At 39.2% G+C, this 14,768-nt stretch overlaps 1 pseudogene across 1 annotated transcript; it reads right to left on the bottom strand.

Annotated features, from left to right (window-relative positions):
- Positions 1-2,161: 2,161 nt before the first annotated feature.
- On the bottom strand, positions 2,162-4,362 carry LOC149842453 (trans-cinnamate:CoA ligase, peroxisomal pseudogene; annotated as a pseudogene). The gene has a single exon (XR_016431074.1). The product of XR_016431074.1 is annotated as a trans-cinnamate:CoA ligase, peroxisomal pseudogene (transcript).
- Between the last annotated feature and the right edge of the window lie 10,406 nt (positions 4,363-14,768).

The raw sequence follows: 14,768 nt of genomic DNA, 5'->3' as shown, positions 1-14,768 counted from the left end.
CATGAGAATGGTTTTCAAGGATATTTGGATCCAGATCTGATCCAAAACTTTCACCATGGACCTTGGATCAGATTCATACACGAACGTATCTAAGATCTAAAGATCAAAGGTGAGAAAAGACTGAATGACCCTCAAAGATGGCACTTGAAGGTAAGTTGTAAATTTTAATAAGTTGAAGATCGTTCTTGAAAATAGCTTGAATTAAGGGCTGTTTTAGGGAATAGATAGAAATTTTCATATAAAAAGAAAGCTACAATAACCCTAAAACTTGTCCAGCAGCCTTGGAAGTCATGCTTTTATTCTCTCATCTTCTTCTTCTCATTTTTTCTCCCTCTTCTTCTTCACGTGTTTCTCTTTTTATTTTTATTTTATTTTTCATTTTTCTCTGTGGTTCTCTTATAAATCTTTTTATTCTTTGTATTCTCTCTATTCTTATTACTGTATTTTGTGTCTAATTGTTGCATGTATACTCTTTTGGAGCTTCAAATCAGATTTAGCGTGAAAACGCCAATTACTTTTATTGATCGATGATCGAGAATCACATCTAGCAAGTATCGACCATCTTTTCTTCTCCATCGATCTCCCCCTTCGTAGATTCGACTCTGAGACGTGTGCAACAAGAGGATATCAACGAGCAGCAAGGAAAAGAACGTAAGCACATGTTTTCAAGAAAGGTGTACCGCTCTTTTTTTTTTTAAATTCGTCAAACAGCCCTTGAGGTACGTCTTCTCACCCACTACTTGTAGTTAGGCATAGAATAGATTTAATTTGATTAGACGTATATTTTATTGTTAATTTGTTAAATCAGTTTGTTAATTAAATTATTTTATCATATTTTAAAAATATTATTTAGATTAGATTAATTAGAATTATATTTACTTAAATAGCGTCAATCGGTATAGTGTGTCATGTGGTTTTAGCGTGTCTTAGTTAATTTTGATTGTTTATTAATTTTAGTTCAACAGTAGTTATTTTAAATTTATTTTCATCTTGTTGTATGCATTAGATTAAATTATACATGTTTTTAGGATTAAATTAGTCTATTTTAGCCATGTGTTTGCTTGAGTTAGTGGTAGATCATTTAGACCTATATCTTTTGAAAAGAGATTTAAATCCCGTCTTCTCAATGATGGTAACCTCGGACAGTGACGTGAGTCACTTACAACAAAATTATTAAACTGCACCTATTGCTTAATAATATTGCAAAAACATATATTTCGAAACAAGGTTAGAAATAATATTTTGCATGCATCTTAGCTACGAGACTAACTTCAGGTTTCCGTTCGGCAGTTTCATTTTTGTGAGAAAAGATTAATCTTAATGTATTCTTAAGATTGGAAGAATTAATACCAATGCATCTACGGATAAATTAGTTGATGTGCTCATTCAGTTTTATACAATCAATGTTGTATATGTTCCTAAGGAGCTTAATCAGACTAGACATTCTCTGGCAAGAGCTGAAGTCACCAATTCGGATAAAATCTGGAGGGACATGAATCCGGATTGGATTCCCCTTTGTAATTTGGGATGTTGCTTTATCCTCGGAAAGTCCTGTTATTCTGATCCAGTCAGACGCACCAATCGATGAGAGCAGCAACCAGCATCTTCTCGCAAAAAGACCCCCCGTTAATTCCAAACTCGGTTTTTTTATAGGCAAGCTGGGGTTAGGCAGACCCCCCACCAGCTACTAAACATACCATTGGGTTTTGAACTTGCTAAGTCCCAACACATGGTGACATGCACTGACAGCTCCTACCAAACAAGCGGAGCCCCCCATTGGTAATTAATTCCAAAGTCGTTGCCATTAATAAAACACCTCCATTCGGCAGTTTCAGTGAACAGCTGGTCGTAAAATGTCTTTTAAGAAAACCTATGTAAAAGATAGGTTTTCAAATGAAAACTAAGACCAAGACCAAGGATAGAAAAGAACAAGACCAGACTCGTAGTCGGTGCTCAAACTGGGGTGTTTGCGTTTACACTGGGTCAAGGCAAGAGTCTGACTAAGCTTCACGCACTCGAAGTTGTCAAGTGAGTGCGCTTGCCTTGCAAGAGAGAGAGAGAGAGAGAGCTTAGTTGATCATTCAAGTGTCAATCAAATTGAGCAAGCAATTGGGGTTTCATCATTCGCAGTAATGGAAACTTCAAAGTTCTTGAGCAAAAAAGCAAGAATTAAGGCTCCATTGATCCGTCAACAATGACAAACAAATAGGTTTTATAAACAAACAAAAAAAATGACATAATTGAGCTCTCTCACGCGTTCCCTCTCTCCCATTAATTTTGTCTTTCCACACTTTACTCGATCGAGAGCCAAGAAGAGAACTATGTACACGCTTCTTCGGTTCGTATGTTTGCTATTGGCCTTCACAAGCGAGATCTGGCAAGTACTTGTTGATGGTTGTTGTTGTTGTTGTACTGCTGAGCCTTGGGCAACGAGGTCTGCCTCTTGAAAGATGGGAATTTCTTGAGCGACGAAGTCCCAGCATTGGCGGCCAAGCCCCTAGCCATGGCCCTGAGCTGGAACTTCTGGATCTTGCCAGTCGACGTCTTGGGAAGTTCCTCAAGGAACACGAACTTCTTGGGCACCATGTAATTCGGCAGCTTCTTCCTGCAGAAGGAGGCCATCTCGCCCTCCTCCACCCTTTCTTCTTTGGCGAACCCTTCCTTGAGCGCCAGGAAGGCGCACGGCGTCTCCCCCCAATGCCCGTGGGGCATCGCCACCACGGCCGCCTCCGCCACAGCCGGGTGGCCGTACAGAACGGCCTCCACCTCGACGCTGCTGATGTTCTCCCCGCCGGAGATGATCACGTCCTTGGACCTATCCTTGATCTCCACGTACCCGTCCTTGTGGACGACGCCGACGTCGCCGGTCCTGAACCAGCCGCCCTTGAACGCGTCCTGGGTCGCGGCGGGGTCCTTGAGGTAACCCTTCATGATGCTGCTGCCGCGTAGCACGATCTCGCCCACCGACTGCCCGTCGCGGGGCACGCTCGCCATGGTGGACAGGTCTTTGACGTCGACTTCGGCGAGGCTGAGCACGCCCACACCTTGCCTGGCCTTGAGACTGGCCTGGTCCCCGCAGGGCAGCTCGTCCCACTGGGCCTGCCACTCGCACACCAAGGCCGGGCCCGTTGCCTCCGTCAGACCGTAGGCGTGGGTGACGTGGAACCCCCGCTCCTCGATCTGCTTAAGCAGCGCCGCTGGTGGTGGGGCCCCTCCGGTGAGAATCTCCACGGTTCGATCGATCCGCCTCAGCTCGGTGGGGGCCGCGTTGAGGATGATGTTGAAGACGATGGGCGCGCAGCACAGGTGGGTCACGCCGTGGTCGGCGATGGCGCGGTAGATCTCGGCCGCGCACGTGTTGCGGATGCAGACGTTGGTTCCGCCGCGGGCGGCGACCCCCCACGTGAAGGTCCAACCGTTGCAGTGGAACATGGGGAGGGTCCAAAGGTAGACGGGCGCCGCCGGCATGTCCCACTGCAGCACCAGACTGAGGGTGCTGAGGTAGGCGCCGCGGTGGCTGTACACCACGCCCTTTGGCGCCGACGTGGTGCCCGAGGTGTAGTTGAGGGTGATGGGATCCCACTCGTCCGCCAGCGGCTCCGGTTCGAACCCCGGGTCACCCGCCCGGACGAGCCCCTCGTACTCCAGCTCGCCCATGCGGATGCCCGTGGGACGGTCCAGATCGTCTATAACGACCACCAGCGGCACCGGTCGGGCCGGCTCGTCGCCGACGAGCTGCAGGATCGCATCGCGAGCCAACCGGACGAATTGGTAGTCGACGAACAGCATCTTGGCCTCCGAGTGGCGCAGGATGGTGGCCACCGAGTTGGCGTCCAGGCGGGTGTTGATGGTGTTGAGCACCGCCCCAGCCATCGGGACCGCGAAGTGCATCTCGTAAATCGCCGGGACGTTGGGGGCGAGGACCGACACCACGTCCTTCTTGTTGATGTGGAGGGAGTGAAGAGAAGAGGCGAGGCGTCGACATCGCTCGTAGGTCTGCTTCCAGGTGAAGCGGACCCCGCCGTAAATGATGGAGGTCCGGTCGGCGTAGACGCCGGCTGCCCGTTGTAAGAATGTCATAGGGGTCAAGGGTACGTAATTTGCTGCGCATCTTGGTAGCTGGTCCATTTTTCTCTAAGGAGATACAAAAAGAGGGTTAGTGGATTTTTTGGTACCGATTAGGGAACCAAGGATGGTGGTCTTGGAATTGAGCGGCGTTGTTAAAGGGACGAAAGAGAAGAGGAGAGTTGCTTAACTCAGAGACGCGGGTTTCGTGTTAGGATGAGAGGGAATGTAGGCAATGTGGAGACAGAGAGGGGGGGGGGAAGAATGGAGTGGGGAAGGAGAATGAGGGGCGTGTGGGAGTGTGAGTGGAATGCTGGGAGGAAGGGACTTTATATAGCCGCTTTCTTCGTTAAGGCAGTAAGCAACAAGGCAACCCCCAGGCAATTACATAACGCGGAGAGAGAGAGAGAAGTTGCGGGGCTGCTGCATGGGATGCTTGAATATGGACTATTGACTTTGTTTGCTTTCATCAAATTGTCCCTTTGGTTTTGTTGAATATTTTTTTGAGTGGTATGAGACTAGAGAAATTGTCCATGCGCATTTCTTTTTTTTTTTTCTTTTGCTTAATTTACTTTGTTCATTTTTTTAAGGCACCTTTTGCCATTAAACAAAAAAGTTTGGCTAAACCATTATATAAGAGTTGAGGTGGTTTTATAAATACTCAGAATTACCTTTTTGAGAGATAAATATTCATAATTTCAAATTACCCAATCGAACATGAAGATATAAATAGCGAGAAGGACAAGATTCGCGGCCGGCTCAGGCCAGGACATGAGTTGGGTCTGTCAGGCTTTAATCAATCAGGGTCAGGCTGGCCGATGAATCGCCGTCTCATAAATTAAACCATGTGCCATATTGTACATGATAAAACCTGTTGGTACAGTACACAAATCATAATTGCACTTTACATTTAGTGGCCAGATGTAACCAAACAAGAGTACGGTATTTTAAGATCCACAAAAATTCCAGTAATTTAACGTGAGAAAATTTCACTTCAACTATGTGATGGATTTATAAAAGTACTTAAGTTTTGAGTTTTTTTTTTAAATATTGTGACAATTATGTTCTAATGGATAACTAAGAAAAAAATAACAATAATAATAATCACCATAAAAAAGATAATCAATTAGCCAATGAAAAAAAAATCAATATTTTGCTATTACTAATGGTTAATTACTTTGATTGAAAATATTAACTAGATACATTAAGCAAAATTATAATTGATAAAAACATATAGAAAGTAGTAAATAAATTAAGTAAACTTGGATTGGATCGGACCCAATTGAAATTGGATCTAATTGGGGATTAAATATAAAAATTGTCTAATTAAGGATTTCTAAAATAAGAATCAATAAAATAAACATTTTTAAATTATTATTTTTTTCTTTTCTTTTAACCCAAAATCAGAACGCTGCATTTTCTATTATTGTGAGCCTGCCAAATTAACTCGATTGCCAGTTGACGCAGAGTCCAGGGTTGAGGTGAGTCAAGTTGAGTTAATGCTTGGTTGGTCTGAGTCGTTGATTCAATTGAATGCTTGCAACAAATCAAATAGGCCGTGGGAAAACATGGCTCAGTCATGCTGGATTGGCCAACAATAACTATACTGCAAGTCAAGCGAAATAAAGCCTTGACAAAACTTCTTTTACAGAGTCGAGCAAGGCAGAGGGTCTTTGCTGATTCAACCCTGATCCTTTGGCAACTGACAGGTTTGACTCGGCAAAAAGGCCTGATGATCAAGTGAGTACAATTTGTTCCGAGTTAGCCTAGTCAAAGGCCAAGCTACAGCATTTCTTGCATTCAAGATGAAACTCATTGAAGGACTTGGGCCTTGACCTGACCCGAGACAGTTCTAATTCTGGCTCTATTCTGCAAGCTCTTTGTGAACTATTAATCACAAATGTGGAGATGAATTCCCACTCAACAATGTTGCCGAATTTCTGCTGTGTAAGTAAAACATGAGAGGGTGTTGCGTGTGCACTCCCGAACATGCACTGTAGCTACAGTGCGTGTTCCGGGGTTTCCACTGAGCGTCGCGTGGTGCTCAATGGGATGTACGGGAGAGCCATACACCACTGTACATCAGCCTGCAGAATGCAAGACGGTGTAAGGCTTCCTCTACATCCAAATGAGTGCCACACAGCCCTCAGTGGGGACCCAAAAACATGCACTGCAGCTACAGTGCGTGTTCCTGGGGGAACATAACCTGCACCTGCCCGGATAAAACATCCCACCAGGCAAAAATACCTGATGAGTGAAGCAAGGCTTTTTGACTCGGGCGACTTGGGAAAAGCAACTGCATTCAGGCCAACTGTTAAAAAAAAGTGGATGATATTTCTGCCTAACCAAATGAAGACTTAAACTGGCCAAAATTTTGCATTTTGCATAAGTTAAATTTGGGTGCATATTGGGACGGAACCCTTTGTTGTCAACGTCTCTCTCTCTCTCTCTCTCTCTCTCTCTCTCTATATATATATATATATATATATATATATATATATATATATATCAACCCACAAAGAAAACACAATTAATGTGGTTCGGCTTACGTCCACGATCAAGATTTCTCTTCTCTCTCTCTCAATATTTTTAAGGAGGTTTCATTAAATAATTAAATAATGGTGAGATACATGATTATCAAAGATAATGTTCATGTTTGGACTCTTTTCACATATAAACTTCTTTACTTACAAAGACTACTTCATTTTTTTGTCTTGATTTGGTTCTCGGAGAGTTTTGCTTGAGCTCTTTGAGGAGAATTAGTCCATCATGTGGACCCAATCCAGCTGAAGTTAGATTGGATTTAGATCCAGTTCTTCTAACAATATATACAAAGAGAGTTACTAGAACATGAGAACTGAAAATTTGATAACTAATGTGTGAACCGCAATTTTCATGATTTTTTTTTAATTTTCCTCTTGAATCTGGCTGTACGGATGTGATCTACATGGTTGGTTTTATAAAAACACGCTCTTGAATCATCCAATTTTGATGCATAAATGAGATTTTTTAAGGCTTTAAAATCAATGACTCATATTCTTCATAAATATTCAAGCATTCAAAAATCATATTTTTTCATCGAAAATATACAATCCAATTGTTAATTCCTAGCAAATTCATCCACATGGTTGGATTTGCAAAAAAAAGTGTTGAAAATATCTATATTTTCAGTTCTCATATATATATATATATATATATATCACTTGTGGCGATCCATGTTTTTGGCATTATCAATTTGTGAAGATAGTCACCAACAACAACATCATCATCATCATTTGTGCCACATTTTCAGTATTACTTGGTATCATTCTCTTTATCGATCAACATCAAGGCTTTAGTTCCTTTCCTTGATTTACAAAGAATGGAAGCCCAAGGTTTAGTTTTTCCCAATGTGGTTAGTTTAACCAGAAAACGCATATTGGAAGGAATGGAGTGTGGTTATTAAATAAGGAATACATAAGACGTGCTTGAACTATATTGAATTAAGAGAGAAGCCCAGGTTGACAAAAAAACCTTGATGATGCCGCTACGATTATCTAAGCTGCCACGGGTCCATGACAACTAGTCGTATTGGCACGTCCGCTCAAGTGGACCTTGCCTTGACGAGTTAAAGACTGAAAGTAAGCAAAGCTTGAGGTTTTAAACAAACATTGCAAGAATCGAATCGAATCCAATCGGCCTCCAAACCATTCGATTCTGGGATTCTTTCAAGGGTTCAGAAAATTGGTCCTTTTTTTTTAATTGGTTGTATTGTGTGAATAAAAAGTTAGCTTTTCTATTTTTTCTTATCTTTTATTAAAAGAAATTTTAAAATGCCCCATTTTGTGATAAAGTTGTTAGGTCCTAGAACCATAGTGACAAATGAATAAGTCGACACTGAAAAGGCTGTAAATTTCTCATGAGCTATAAATCGAAAATTTTCATATTTCTCCTGTTTCATTGGCAAAATATCAGAAAATAGATATATCTACATATTAGAAAATGTGTAAAAGAACGAACATACAGTATGCAAAAAAAATGCAATTTACCAATTCCATTTCCATCTACTGATATTAACTTATCACCATATTTTGGTTTATTCAAATGGCTTACAAGAAAATGCTATAGCCACATCGAAGGTTGACACGATCCAGATTCATATGGATTCAATCAACCCATTTGCAGCAATTAACTTTATTCTACATCAAAAAAAAATTTATCGAAACTTTCATTTAAGAGACAACCTTTCAACTCAAATTTCAAAAATGGTCTCACATTTCAGAAATTTCAAATATGAGATTTATGTTTTTTTTAGGAACTGTGGCGTCCATTTATTATTGTTCTTTAACTCAAGTTAAACCTTCATCGTTAAGAGTTCAAACTATTTATCTTTTCTTGTTTAATCATGAATAATGAGTGTTTTACAATTTTCAAAAGACAATTCAGGAAACCAGAAAAGGGTTCACGGTTTTTCAGATGATAGATGTTGACCTGATGTCTCTGTTTTGTTGGACTCTTCAGAAATAGTGTGGCTCATATTTGAAATTTCAGGAAAGTGAGACACATTTTTAAAATTAAGGGCAAACAGTTTACACATAAATGAAAATTTCATTAAAAAGAAATCATATGTCTCCAACAGAGTGAGCGGTGCCCATAGAGGGCAGAGTATATCCAGCGGCCAGCCCCTTGGTGCGAAGTGGGCTCCACCTCCTCAGGACTACTAAGCTAGCTGGACCGACGAACAAGGGGCGGGGGCAGACGGACTCCTCAGACATTCAAAGTCGACACAACATGGTATCAAGTCAAAAGTTTGGAACGTCCATTTCAGACTTTTAATCCTTGACCGTAATTTGGCCTCCCAAATGACCAAAAGGCTTACGCATCTGACATTCCCGTGCTTGTTCTTCTCTCTCTCTCCCTGGTAACAAACAAAAAATAGAGATTATTGTGACGGGTATGGTTGTTTTCAGCATTGTGAGTGATCTGGACTGAAAAAAATGAGGCATCAAATTCGATTTTGAAAGGCTACGTCAGCAGGTGTGTATCTTGTTCTTAAATTATGTAGTAGAGAGGGGGGGTTGGATCTACTTGTACTCTCAAGTATGCACAGTCGTACATGGTGGCAGTCTCTCTCATCCAATATTCTGTTGGATGTATTTTGGTAATGTTGAATGATGAATTCTCTCTTTCTCTTTGGTAACAAAAAAAAATTGGAGATTATTGTGACGGGTATGGTTGTTTTCAGCATGGTGGGTGATCTGGACTGAAAAAAATGATATTTTTTTCACGGGCATCAAATTCAATTTTGGAAGGCTACGTGAGCGGGTCAGCAGGTGTGTATCTGGCTCTTAAATTACATAGTAGAGGAGGGGGGAGGTTGGATCTACTTGTACTCTCAACTATGCACAGTCACCACCTACATGATGGTTGTCTTACTCTTATTTATGTCTCTCTCATCCAATATTCTGTTGGATGTATTTTGGTAATGTTGAATGATGATCTCTCACTCTCACTCTATCTCTCTCTGGTAATTTTTGTACATGGCACCAAATCTCCCTATTCACATACACATAAAATAAAAAATAAAAAAAAGGAGGGTAAAAGGGGGGCAAGGTTTCACAAAAAAAATTTATGCATCTTACTAAATCAAGTTACATTACGTCATTTATCTTCACTTTTAAAAGGTGATAGATAAATAACTGATACTAGACAACTAGGTTAGAGTTATATTTAAGAGAAAAATAGAGTTGGAAGAAAAGATGATATGCTTGTTTGGTAGGAGCAGCTAGTGAACGTCACCTTGTGTTGGGACGTTGCAGGTTCAAGTCTGCCTAACCCCATCTTGCCTATAAAAAAAAAAAAGGATGCTACGCTGTAAGATGGCTTTTTTGGACTAGGGCAGTGGGCAAATGTGCACGCACTCCTGCTCAGCCGACAATGGAGAGCCAGGTTACGTACATGACTCATGTATCATACATGTTTGAATCCCCTTGGTAATATCATGATATTTGCGGCATCAATCACATTCACACCTTTTTATCTCCCATACTTCTTCTGCGTGCCATGGGCAAGGATGGTAGGAGAACGAGCAATCATGTTTCCTTCGATTGATTACGACATTTTGTGTCACGTCCAAATTAAACGAATAGTAATTTACATATAAGTGCCGAATACACTGTGAATTGACATTTAACTACTTTAGGTTTTGAATATCCAAGGGAAATGCCACACTTTTTTAATGATTGTTCGTCTGGCAGCTTTGTGTTACTTTTAATTCTTTGAAATTATTTATCCGCCATTAACTCTACCCATAAAAAACAAGAAATTATAAAAGGTAATATCTAATAACTAAAAGAAGAAATTATCATTTTCAAGAGTTAACTAGAGTTGCATGAATCAAGAAGTGATTGAAGCGGTGATCTGAACAGTTTCTTTAAAAAAAAAAATTAGGTTTTCATTTTAAGTACTTAAAACATGAAATGAGTAAACATAAATTTATAATACGTTAGGTGCTGGTTCAAGTGTCAATTATAGGGATGGCAGTGGACCGGGGGAAAGCGGGACCCGCCCCGTCTCGCCCCGTTTGGACCGGGGATGAAGGGTATGAAACGAGGATGAAGGCGGGGACGAAGGTTAAAATCCATCCCCGTCTGGGGGTGGAGGCAGGGATGGACATGCACTTTTCCCCATCCCGCCCTGTCCCCGCCACGATCCCCGCCCCCAACCACCTTTCCCCGCAATATCTCTGCCCTGCCCCGCCTCATCCCCGTTTGAATTGGGGATGGAGGACATGAAACGATGAAGGCGGAGATGGAGGATAAAATCCAGGATGAAGGCGGGGGTGGAGGATAAAATCTTGAGGTGGGGCGGGGGTGGAGACCTTATCCCCGCCCCACCCCGCCCCCACTGCCATCCGTAGTCAATTAATAAAAAAAAAAGAAAAAGAGAAAAAATGACATTTTGTGGTCCATGACTATAATACACCCTCCTCTTTACACAGCCACAGGTTGGGATGTCGATGAACCAGATTTGATTCCATTTAATCGCATTTGTTAAGCCAAAACAATATCTTATTATAATCTGATAAATCCAAAAAATATCTGAATTTGACAGATATTCGAATTTGTTTACATGTAAAAAGCATGCATGAGATTGTCACCATCCAATTTTTTATTCCATTTCGAATCCGTTTAACCAACATCTGGCTACTAATTGAATATGGTATTAGCCACACCCGATCCTACATCAGATCCCTAGCCACAGGCCTGCAGCAATCCGTGCACATTGCACGCATAGGTCACGCGCGTGAAACACGCGACTCTTCGCACGGTTCACATTAAATCTGCGAGCATACACACAGAATTCCTGGAGGACATGGTGTCATCACGCTGGACTATGGTCTACAAGCCATATATTGCTGCACCGACGGTCCCATGTGATCACATGGTATCAAGGACATGGTTCACGTCAATCTGTTGGTTCCAAACTACCAACATTAAATGTGATACACATGCAGCGAAAATATATATATATATATATATATACCAATGGGGAATCCGCTTGTCGGGTAGGAGCAGTTAGTGCACGATCACATGCGTTTGGAAGTTGCAACTTCAAAACCCAATGGTATCGACTGTATAACTTGTGGGGTCTGCCTAACCCCAACTTGCCAATAAAAAATAACATCTTAAGCCAAAAAAATTTGGCCTTCATATATGAAAATTAAGTTATCTAAGCAAACAAAAGCCCAACAAATGCAAAAGAAATCTACCACACAAGAAATTGAACTATTCTTGGGTTCCGATGCTATTTAGACTTTAGGACTTTCGAAGTAGCTAGTGGTGCAAATAGATTGGGTTTAGTTGGATACCCCATCCAAACCCAACACATTATTTTCGCATAAAGACCTTAAAAATGAGATACATAGGCGTCCTAGTCTCGAAGTATATATATGCCGCCAGCACGAAGGCCGTAGGTATAGCAAGCTAAGCCAGCAAGATCAGCTCTTCCTGCTGGGTGTGGCTTTTTCGGATTATAAATGAAAAAGTGTGTGTGTATATATATATATTCCATTGCATTCGGTTTTAATTAAATAATTTTTTTTTTATACCGGTGGGTAGTGGTTTCTGTCAATTTTATAGTCCCATAACCTTTGTCATTGTGAATAAGAAAAACCTGTCAATTACATGTGAAAAATGTTAAAAAGCTTGATGATGGGCTATTTGTCACCTTCTTTGCACTTGAGACTAATAATGAAGTCACGGGTGCTTGTCTAAATTCAATTTGGATCGTTGAAAAGAAAAATAACGAGTAATATTTGCCTAAAACCTTTTTTTGGTGATGATAGGGTTGTTGGATCCTGGTATTGGATTCAATGTTTCCACAGGATTTCATAAATAGAATCCCAAAAGCCACAAAATGGGAAGATCATTAATATTATTTATGCTATTTAATTGTGCAATTTAATATTATTTTATGAGTTGCATGTAACCTAATGAGTATGGGTTATGGATAAGGGTAGCCGTTTTCAAGAGCCTTCTAACAGATGTATGTTCCTAAATCCAAATCTGCAAGGATTCATACAAAGATTAACACATATTAATACACAATATATATAACGCCCCAAAATCTTAACTAAACAATACATAAAAAAAAATCATTTAAATATGAGGTCCCATCTATGACATTGTTGTAACCGAACTAAGCTTTAAGAAGTAAGCCTACGCAAGTACCAACATTTAATAGTTTCATATAACCAAATTCGATAAGAGGCATTCAATTGATAAAACCTGTTATTTTGAAATCACATCGAAATTCATTGTACTTAAAATCAGTTAAACATTTTGGGCGAGTTACATGTATTTAAAACAACGTTAACAACCTATAAACTAATCTAATCATTAATCACATAAACAAATAGTTCATATCAAATGTTCAGAGTAAATATCCACGGATCTAAATAAAATAAATGGTTTGCATGGCACCCCCTGCAGCATCCTGAACCACTCCTCGACTCTTTTATTCAGCATCTATTCATTATAAAAGTAAGGTATCATAATCTAATCGAGTCTCAGTAGGAAACACATTAACATTGTATGCATGCACAATACTAAGCATCTATCAACCACAACAAGCAAAATATATTATCAAGTGGTGTACACTTTGTCAATGTATTTTTAAGAAGATATTTTGATGAAAGTATTTATGAAAGTTTGTCATCAAATTTTAAAAATTCAACTCTCACAAGTAGTGAGAACCGGGATCAAACTCGAGGAACGGGTTGATAAAACTTTGTATTCCACTCAAAGCAAATTTATTTATTGCCTTAAAAAGAAAAAATAAACTAATTAAAAGTAATTACAAAATAAAAATTAAAAATTTTTTACAGACTTTAAATAATGTTAAAATTAAAATTAATTACAAAGCTTAAATGTGGCCAAAAAGGCCCTAATTAACTAGGAATTGAAAATGCTAAAAAAAAATTAAAAATAGAGTTTTTTCACTTTAACTTCAAATCCACTTCACTTCAATAATATGGAATCAGCAAATGGCACCATTTCCTATAAAAACAATAACAAAAACACACGAAATGCAAAATCTACACTAATTTAAATTACTACATGAAATTACAATTCTACCATGACTTATTACAGAATTTCTTGTTAGAGCAGGTTTCTGTAATTTGACAGAATCATATAACAATTAAATTTAGGTCCTTTTCAAATTTTCCAAATATGTTCTCAAAACATGAATGAAGAGAATCCAATTTACAAAATTATAAAATTCAATGTATAACCCGATTTATTAATAAATGAACACCAACTTCGAAAACTCTAGAAATTGCTGCCAAATTTTCTAATAGCTTTCGGTATTTAACAAATTCAGTCTAGCAAAACAGATTAAAAATGAATAAAAATTTTATATCAAAAATTAGATTCATTCATAAATCCAATCCATTTTACGGATTTGGATTTGGCATCCGAAAGATCCAGATATATCAAAAACAAAAATAGAAAAAATTTAGGAAATAAAATTTTGTAGAACACAAAGATGTCAGAATATACTACCATAAAAAGCTCATAACAGCCCATCAATCAAAATCCGATCACGCTAAATTTTTGAAGAGAGTAACTAAACTTAAACACGAATCAGATCCAATTTATGGATCATAATTTGGATTCCGAAATCTCTATTTATGACAAAAACAAAAAACTATAAAAAATCAGAAAAACAAAATTCCAGAATTCCAGAATTTCACACTTTGATCTATTGCATTAGATCAAAGAATGAACACTTCTAAATTCATAGAATAAGATCTAATTACTTAACTAATATAATTCTAAAAGATCAACAAAGAAACAAGAATTGAAATGTAATAATTGAAATCTAAGCTATGAGATGTATTGATCTAATGCTCTAATTGAATTGAGATCAATCAAGCATATATCCCCATCTTATTTTTGAATTTTCTCAAAAACAAAAGGAACTTGATCTAAAAAATTTTTTGCAGCAAACAAAGCAATTGCAAAACTTAAAAAAATGAAGAAATATCAAATTAGAACAAAGAAAAATTAAAACTAAAATTACATTAATTTTACAAAAAGAAGGGTAAAGAAAACTCACTAAATCATTAGATCCAATGAATTCGAGGAATGGAGGTGAAGAAGAGGGGCCTTCAACGAATTGGATGATTCCAGATTTCTTCTGAATTGGATTCCAATTAG

The sequence above is a fragment of the Nuphar pumila genome, chromosome 3 (assembly GCF_984573655.1).
Source record: "Nuphar pumila chromosome 3, dmNupPumi1.hap1.1, whole genome shotgun sequence".
Classification (NCBI taxonomy): Eukaryota; Viridiplantae; Streptophyta; class Magnoliopsida; order Nymphaeales; family Nymphaeaceae; genus Nuphar; species Nuphar pumila.
The sequence above is the reverse complement of the archived record's forward strand: the minus strand, read 5'-3'. Positions and strand labels throughout refer to the sequence as shown.